Source organism: Apium graveolens, chromosome 2 (genome assembly GCF_009905375.1).
Source record: "Apium graveolens cultivar Ventura chromosome 2, ASM990537v1, whole genome shotgun sequence".
Taxonomy (NCBI): Eukaryota; Viridiplantae; Streptophyta; class Magnoliopsida; order Apiales; family Apiaceae; genus Apium; species Apium graveolens.
The window spans coordinates 218,984,261-218,991,890 of record NC_133648.1 but is presented as its reverse complement, the minus strand read 5'-3'; the positions used below and the strand labels follow the sequence as shown (position 1 = coordinate 218,991,890).

At 38.3% G+C, this 7,630-nt stretch overlaps 2 non-coding genes across 2 annotated transcripts; one reads left to right on the top strand and one right to left on the bottom strand.

Annotated features, from left to right (window-relative positions):
- Window positions 1-648: 648 nt before the first annotated feature.
- Window positions 649-755, top strand: LOC141709678 (small nucleolar RNA R71). The gene has a single exon (XR_012570243.1). It is a non-coding gene; the product is annotated as a small nucleolar RNA R71 (small nucleolar RNA).
- Window positions 756-6,227: 5,472 nt separating this feature from the next.
- Window positions 6,228-6,334, bottom strand: LOC141709211 (small nucleolar RNA R71). The gene has a single exon (XR_012569799.1). It is a non-coding gene; the product is annotated as a small nucleolar RNA R71 (small nucleolar RNA).
- Window positions 6,335-7,630: the final 1,296 nt, after the last annotated feature.

Sequence of the window (7,630 nt, the reverse complement as noted above, 5' to 3'; positions counted from 1 at the left end):
TTTTCCAAGGTCTTGATAGAAATCGCCTGACTCTTGCACAACAGCTTAAGTTCCTCAAAATCAGCACTAGTAGGTGCAGCTGCACTTCCCTGTTGAGGATATGATTGCCTTGTAGCATACTGCTGTGGTTGCTGGAATCCAGGTGGGTTAAACTGTTTACTCACTCCTTGCTGATATGGTGGCTGAATAGCATTCTGATTATTCCCCCAGCTGAAATTTGGATGATTTCTGTTGTTAGGATGATAGGTCGCTGGCACAGGCTGCTGTTGTCGCTGATAATTATTCACATACTGAACAGATTCGTTGACAAGAGAACACTGATCCGTAGCATGATAACCTACACAAAGCTCACAAACCATAGCTATTTGATTAACTCCATACGTAGCCAGAGAATCAACCTTCATTGATAGCGCTTGGAGCTGGGCTGCAATAGCGGTGGCTGCATCAACTTCCAGAATACCCGCTACCTTGCCTGACGTCATCCTCTGAGTTGGGTTTTGATGCTCATTTGCAGCCATCGTCTCTATAAGATTATACGCCTCAGTATAGCTTTTAGCCCATAAGGCGCCTCCAGCTGCTGCATCGAGCATGGGCCGAGATTGGGCCCCCAAACCATTATAGAAACCAGTGATCACCATCCAATTCGGCATTCCATGATGTGGACATTTCCTCAACATTTCCTTGTAGCGTTCCCAAGCCTCGCACATAGATTCTGTAGGTTGCTGCGCAAACTGAGTAAGAGCACTCCTCATAGCAGCAGTCTTTGCCATCAGATAAAACTTCACCAGAAACTTTTGCGCAAGATCTTGCCACGTAGTGATGGACCCAGCTGGTTCAGAATGTAACCAGTCTTTAGCCTTGTCCCTCAGTGAGAATGGGAAAAGCCTCAACTTGATAGCCTCATCAGTCACGCCATTATACTTAAAAGTGTTGCAGATCTCGACAAAATTCCTTATGTGCATGTTGGGGTCTTCAGTTGCCGCTCCTCCAAAAGAAACAGAATTCTGCACCATCTGAATAGTGCCCGACTTGATTTCAAAGGTGTTAGCTTGAATAGCCGGATGAAGGATGCTTGACTGAATGTCATCAATTTTAGGCCGAGAAAAATCCATAAGAGTTGGATCAGCTTGAACAATACGATCTCCCATATTTACTGGTTCTTTCTGCTCAGTTCCTGAATCCGAATCCTCAAAATCTAACTTCTCCGGAATATTAAGAACTTCGTCTGTCTCCTCAGCTGTATCTAAAGTCCTCTTGCGAGCACGAGAACGAGTTTGCATAAACGCTTGCTAAAGTACCTGAAACACAACCGGAAAAAATAAGTAACTACTACGTCCTAATCACTGAGTCCTAATGACCAATGATGGTAAGTACATAAACTAAACAAATACGCCGAGTCCCCGGCAGCGGCGCCAAAAACTTGTTAGGGCGAAAACACGCACCAATATTCACGCAAGTATACGCGTTCGCAAGTAATATAGAATACTTTCTAGTTCGTTCCCTCAGAGACTCAGACTAAATTATTGTCTAATTAAACTCACTCACCAATGTATGATTACTTCTCAATGTTAAGATACTAACACTTAAAATTGTTGATTAAATATTAACTATAATTAACTACTTAATTAATCACTTAACTAACACTTTAATTTATCAATAATAAAACACTCATGAGATCACAACTTCATTATTACTTCCTTCTATAGCCATTGTTATTACCTTTAGCATGTGACAGTGATGATATTAATCGAATAACACGAAACTGATAAAAGCCAACTTTCATTGTACTAATACCATTCTACCAAGCATCCACAATTAAGATAGAAGTTGAATAGTCATCAATTATGTTGAGTTCCCATATGTCTACAGAAATTGACAACACAACGATTTAAGCACAAGTTATTCCTTTTGATTACATAGGGCAAATAAAACTGTTAGAGTTACCCACTAATCATGCACAACGTACATGAACCTATGCTAGCATGGCAAGTTCTAAATCTCAAGATCCACCGTCGCTTCACAAGAGATTAACACCCTATCTTATATGTCCGCGACGCACATAAGACGAATACGTACAACCAATACTAGATATCATGCAATCATCACACACTAAAGTATTAAACAATTAACTAAAGAATTCCATAATAAATCCGTTGCAACCCCATGATCACGATTAGCCCATAATAGCACTTATCGTCATCATGGGTTCATATGAAATCATGATAAACAAACACAAGAAAATAATAACTAAACTAATTATATTAAAACAGAGTACGTCACAAGAGTAAATAAGTTCAAAGCAAGAAAACTAGCATCCAATGTTACAACGAAACAAGAATCACAAGAAGATATGCTTCCTCTTCGTTGCGGTGTGCTAAATCGGTCTTCTTCCTTATCTCCTTCGCTCCTTGCGTAAAAACACAATCCTCTTCAATCCACACTTGTGAAACCGTCTCAAATCTACTTATATAATAGTCCCATAAAACTCAGATTATATAGAAGTGAAAACCAAACAGAAGTAGAAGTCCTAAAATAATTTGTATGCTCAGCTTGCTGCGCGACCGCTCAGCAATGTTGAGCGGGCGCTCAGACCTCTACTGGAAAAATTCTGATTTCGCTCCGTTTCTCCGCCGTAATCTGCCCGTTTCTTTCCTCTCGCAATGGTGAACACATGCCAAGGCTTATTCTTGATGATTCCTCCCCCGAAATGCAACTAAAACCTTGAAATGCATAAACACTAGAAAAACGCATCAAATACACAAAATACTTGATTTCAAGACACCAATTTAAGCCATTTTAAGACGCTCTAAGTGGTATAAAACGCCACTTATCAGTATACTTGCGTGAATAATAGCGCGTGTTTTCGCCCTAACACCATACCAAAAGTGATCAATCAACCAATTATAAATCGAACTTGCAAACAATACCAAAATACCAAAAAAAAAAAAGCTAACAAGCTCTGAAATTACAAGAACCTGCATAAAACAAAAGTTGTAAAATTACAAACCATCCATAATGGTTGCATATATCTCATAAGCTAAATTATCAAGTTAACAATCACTTTAACAATATTCAAATGACAATGTCAACCGCTTCTTATATTTGAAATAACTAGCCTAATTATATAAGTCATTTTTTATACATCTAGATTTCATCCATAACTTATCCACATCAACCAACAACCAACAACCACCAACCAGCAATACAATACGTACAGGTACGGACTACAAGTACCAGAAAAATATCAACCAACCAAAAGACCAACACCCCAATAATGTGCTCAAATGCTTACGCTAAATTACATGACACGTCTGAAATACTTTTGCAGCTCGCACTTCTGCCTTCCTTTATTTTTGCAATACACCATATGCACTGCATATCTTGTAGGCTATATCCTAATCTTTTGGGAACAATGCAACCATTTTTTCTGCCAGTATAACCTTTAGAATGTTCAATGTAAAAGGTGAACAAAACAAATGAACAGTTTTTTAATATGTAAAGTTAAGGGCAAAGAAAATAATTTAATGTGTTTTTTATGGGCAAAATTGTGGGCAAAAAACAAAAGATAACATTCAATGCCCAAAGTTTGAAAATAATGTATATACTGTTATAATATGGAAGTCCTTAGAGCTTTCTAGAATAGAACTCTTGGCTTTCTATTTCATATAACTCATGCCCTTTGGCCTTTTATATATCTTGTAACATCCATGTATTCACCTATAAATAGGTGCCAAAGTTAGGCTTGAGGACACACTTGAATGAATACAATATTCACTTCTTAATTTCTCTCTTTCAAACCATAATATATAAAGTTTTGACTATCTCAAAAATTTCATAGCAAATATAAACATAAACCAACCACTTAAGTGACATGTCCATGAGTGTCAATTCATGCCAATGAATCGTTGGAAGAGAGCTATTTTAAAAAATCAGAAAAAAAAATCATGGCCATGAATTTATATTCATGCCCATGAATTTCCGCTGTATTAAAGTTGGATGACTATACTTGTATATGTACTACTCCTGAAATTATCATGAAAAAAATAACACAGATGGAGTAAAATAATGTATACCTTTGATGATCTACCATGAGCCTATCTACGAGCACACCCAAATCTACGAGTGTTAAGTGCCATTTATGTCCACTTAGAATGCTCTATAAAGGATTGGATTGATGTTTTGTACTCAAGTTATTTGTGTTTTTTATTTGTTTTGTTGTGTTTTTGCATTCCAAGCATATAACAGGGATCAAGGAGATTTAGCATTGTTTCGGTGCTAAATTGGTGCTAGGAATGTGTCCAGGAAGTAAGCTCGTGGATCGCCATCTTAAACCAGCAAAAAAACAGAAATCAGAGTTTTTATCAGAAGGTCAGCGCGCCCGCGCTGTAGTAGCGCGCGCCCGCGCCGGTGAACAGAATGTCAGCGCGCTCGCGATGGTGAAGCGCGCGGCCGCGCCAGGTCGGGTTTCAAGAATCCTGTTTTGAATAGAAGATTGATTTCTGGGCTTCTCTGCTGATCAAGGCTGCTATATAATGATAACTTAAGGTCGTTTTTTATAATGAGACGCAATAGAGCTTAAGGAGAAGACATCAAGAAGACCTATAACACAAATACAATGAAGGAGAAGAAATATAGTTTATTCTTGTGATTCTTTGTTTTGAGTTGTAATCTTGGATGCTCGTTTCTTGTTTTGTTGAACCTAATATTCTGGATACGTACTTTGTTTATTATTCATTTTATAAAGACCTAGTTTTTTATACCATGCTTTCATCGGAACCCAAGGTGATGATGAGTTCCGTTATGGGCTAATCATTATCGTGGGGTTCCAACGGATTTACTTATGGATTTCTTTAGTTAATTTATTTTGATACCTTAGTGTGTGGTGATTGTATGATATTCTAGTATTGGTTGTGCTTATTCATCTTATGAGCATCGCGAACTAATAAGATAGTGTGATAATCTCTATTAAAGCGACAATAAATATAGGGGTTTAGAACTTGCCATGCTAGCATAGGTTCATGAAATTGATATGCATGATTCGTAGGTAATTTTAACTATCTTACTTGCCCTATATAATCACGATAGATAACTTGTACATTAAACCGTTATGTTGTTAAATTCTATAGACATGTAGGGTCTCAATATAAGTGGTGTCTATTCAGCTTCTATCTCTTTTGTGGATGTTTGGTAGTAGGGTATTCGTCCAACGAAAATTGGCATTTACTAGTTTCGTGTTATCTGATTAGTATCATCACCATTGGATGCTAAGGTTAAGAGCAAAAAGGCTATTGAATGAAGTAGTAATGAAGTTGGAATCCCATGTTTGTGTTATATAAATAAATCAACCTTTTAATTCTCGTAGTTAATTGCATGTTAGTTAATAATCTTAGTTATAAACAATCAAAATTTTTTATTCATCTTAGCATTGAATAATAACCATACCATTGTTGCATAACTGCATTGATTGAAATTAACCTAAACCAGTATTTATGGGAATGAACTAGAATTGATTTTATATTACTTGAGATCGCGTATACTTGTGTGAATATTAGCACGTGTTTTTGTCCTAACAAGTTTTGGCGGCCCTGCCGGGGACTCAGTGTTAATTTTTAGTTTATGTGTTTGTCATCAGTGGTCGTTAAAGTTCATTGACTCGCACATTGTTATTTACTTGTTTCCTTGTCGTGTTTCAGGTACTCTAGCGAGCGTGTATGCCTACGCGTTCTCGGTCTCGTAAGAGAACACATAATCGAGTTGTGGAAGAAGTTGTAGTAGCTAAGGTTATTTTTGAAAAAGTTCTTGTTGAGGAGAAAGTTGAAGAAGAAGCTCTTATTGCAATGGGAGAACCAGAAGCGAATACGAAGGCTTTGATGGATTACTCTCACCTTAAGATTAATGATATTCATTCTAGTATTGTCAGACCAGCCATCACGGCTAACACCTTTGAGATCAAGTCGAGCATGATTCAGATGATACAAAACTCAGTTCAGTTTTGTGGTTATCCGACAGAAGACCCTAACATGCACATCAGAGATTTCATCGAGATCTGCGACACTTTCAAGTTCAATTGAGTTTCTGAAGATGCTATTAAGTTGAGGCTTTTCCCATTCTCTCTGCGGGATAAAGCTAAGTGCTGGTTACACTCCCTACCACCAAAGTCTATCACCAAATGAGAGGATCTTGCTCAAAAGTTTCTAACTAAATTCTTTCATATGGCGAAGACTGCTGCAATCAGAAACGTACTTACTCAATTTTCTCAACAATCTGGAGAATCTTTATGTGAGGTTTGGGATCGCTACAAAGAGATGCTTAGAAAGTTTCCTCACCATGGGATGCCTGACTGGATGATCATTAACTGCTTTTATAATAGATTGGGTGCTACTTCTAAACCCATGCTTGATGCAGCATCAGGAGGAGCCTTATGGGCTAAAAGCTATGATGAAGCTTATGATTTGATTGAGTTGATGGCTGCCAATGAATACCAGAACCCAACTCAGAGACTACCTCAAGGCCAGGTAGCAGAAATTCTGGAGGTGGATGTAGCTACTGTTGTAGGTGCTCAACTTAAGGCCTTGACAATGAAGGTGGATTCTTTGGCTAATTATGGAGTGAATCAAATCACTAATGTTTGTGAGCTTTGTGCTAATGCCCATGAGACAGAGTAGTGTGCTATTTCTAGTAAATCGGCTCAGTTTGTGAGCAACTTTCAGAGATCGCAGCAGCCAGTTCCAGCCACCTATCATCCCAACAACCGCAATCATCCTAGCTTCAGCTGGAGAAATACTCAGAATACGGTGCAACAGCCTTATCAACAGTATGTAGCAAAATAATACAACCATCCTGGTTTTCAGCAACCGCAATATGCACCAAGACAACAACTCCAACTACAACAATCTAATGAAATATCTGAATTAGAGGAGTTGTGGCTCATGTGCAAAAGCCAAGCAGTTTATATCAAGACCCTGGAGAATCAAATTGGGAAAATTGTAAATACTTTGCTAAACTGACAACCTGGTACACTCCCTAGTGACACTTAAGTGCCAGTCAAGAAGAAAGCAAAAAAGCTGGTTAAGGCAATTATATTCCGGTCTAGGAAAGTTGCAAATCCCGAAAAATCTTAAGTTTCGGGAGATGAAGCTGTGGTGGAGGAAGAAGTGCAGAAGGAAGCAAAAGTGGAATCAAGGAAGACTACTGTGGAATACACTCCTCTTGACGGTAATAGAGGGGAGAAACAGACATATCCTCCACCTCCTTTTCGTAAGTGACTGTAGAAGAAAAAGCTGGATAAGTAGTTTGAGAAGTTTCTAGAGGTGTTCAAGAAACTTCATATCAACATACCTTTCGATGAAGCTCTTGAATAGATGCCTAGTTATGCGAAGTTTATGAAAAGTATTCTCTCTCAGAAAGTGAAGCTTGATGACTTAGAGACGGTTGCTCTCACGGAGGAATGCAGTGCTGTGCTGCAACGGAAGTTGCCTCTGAAGCTTAAAGATCCTGGAAGCTTTACTATTCCTTGTACCATTGGAAAAGTGTCATTTGACAAATACTTATGTGACTTGGGAGCTAGCATTAATCTGATGCCCTTGTCAATCTTCAAGAAGTTGGACTTACCTAATCCAAGGCCTACTTA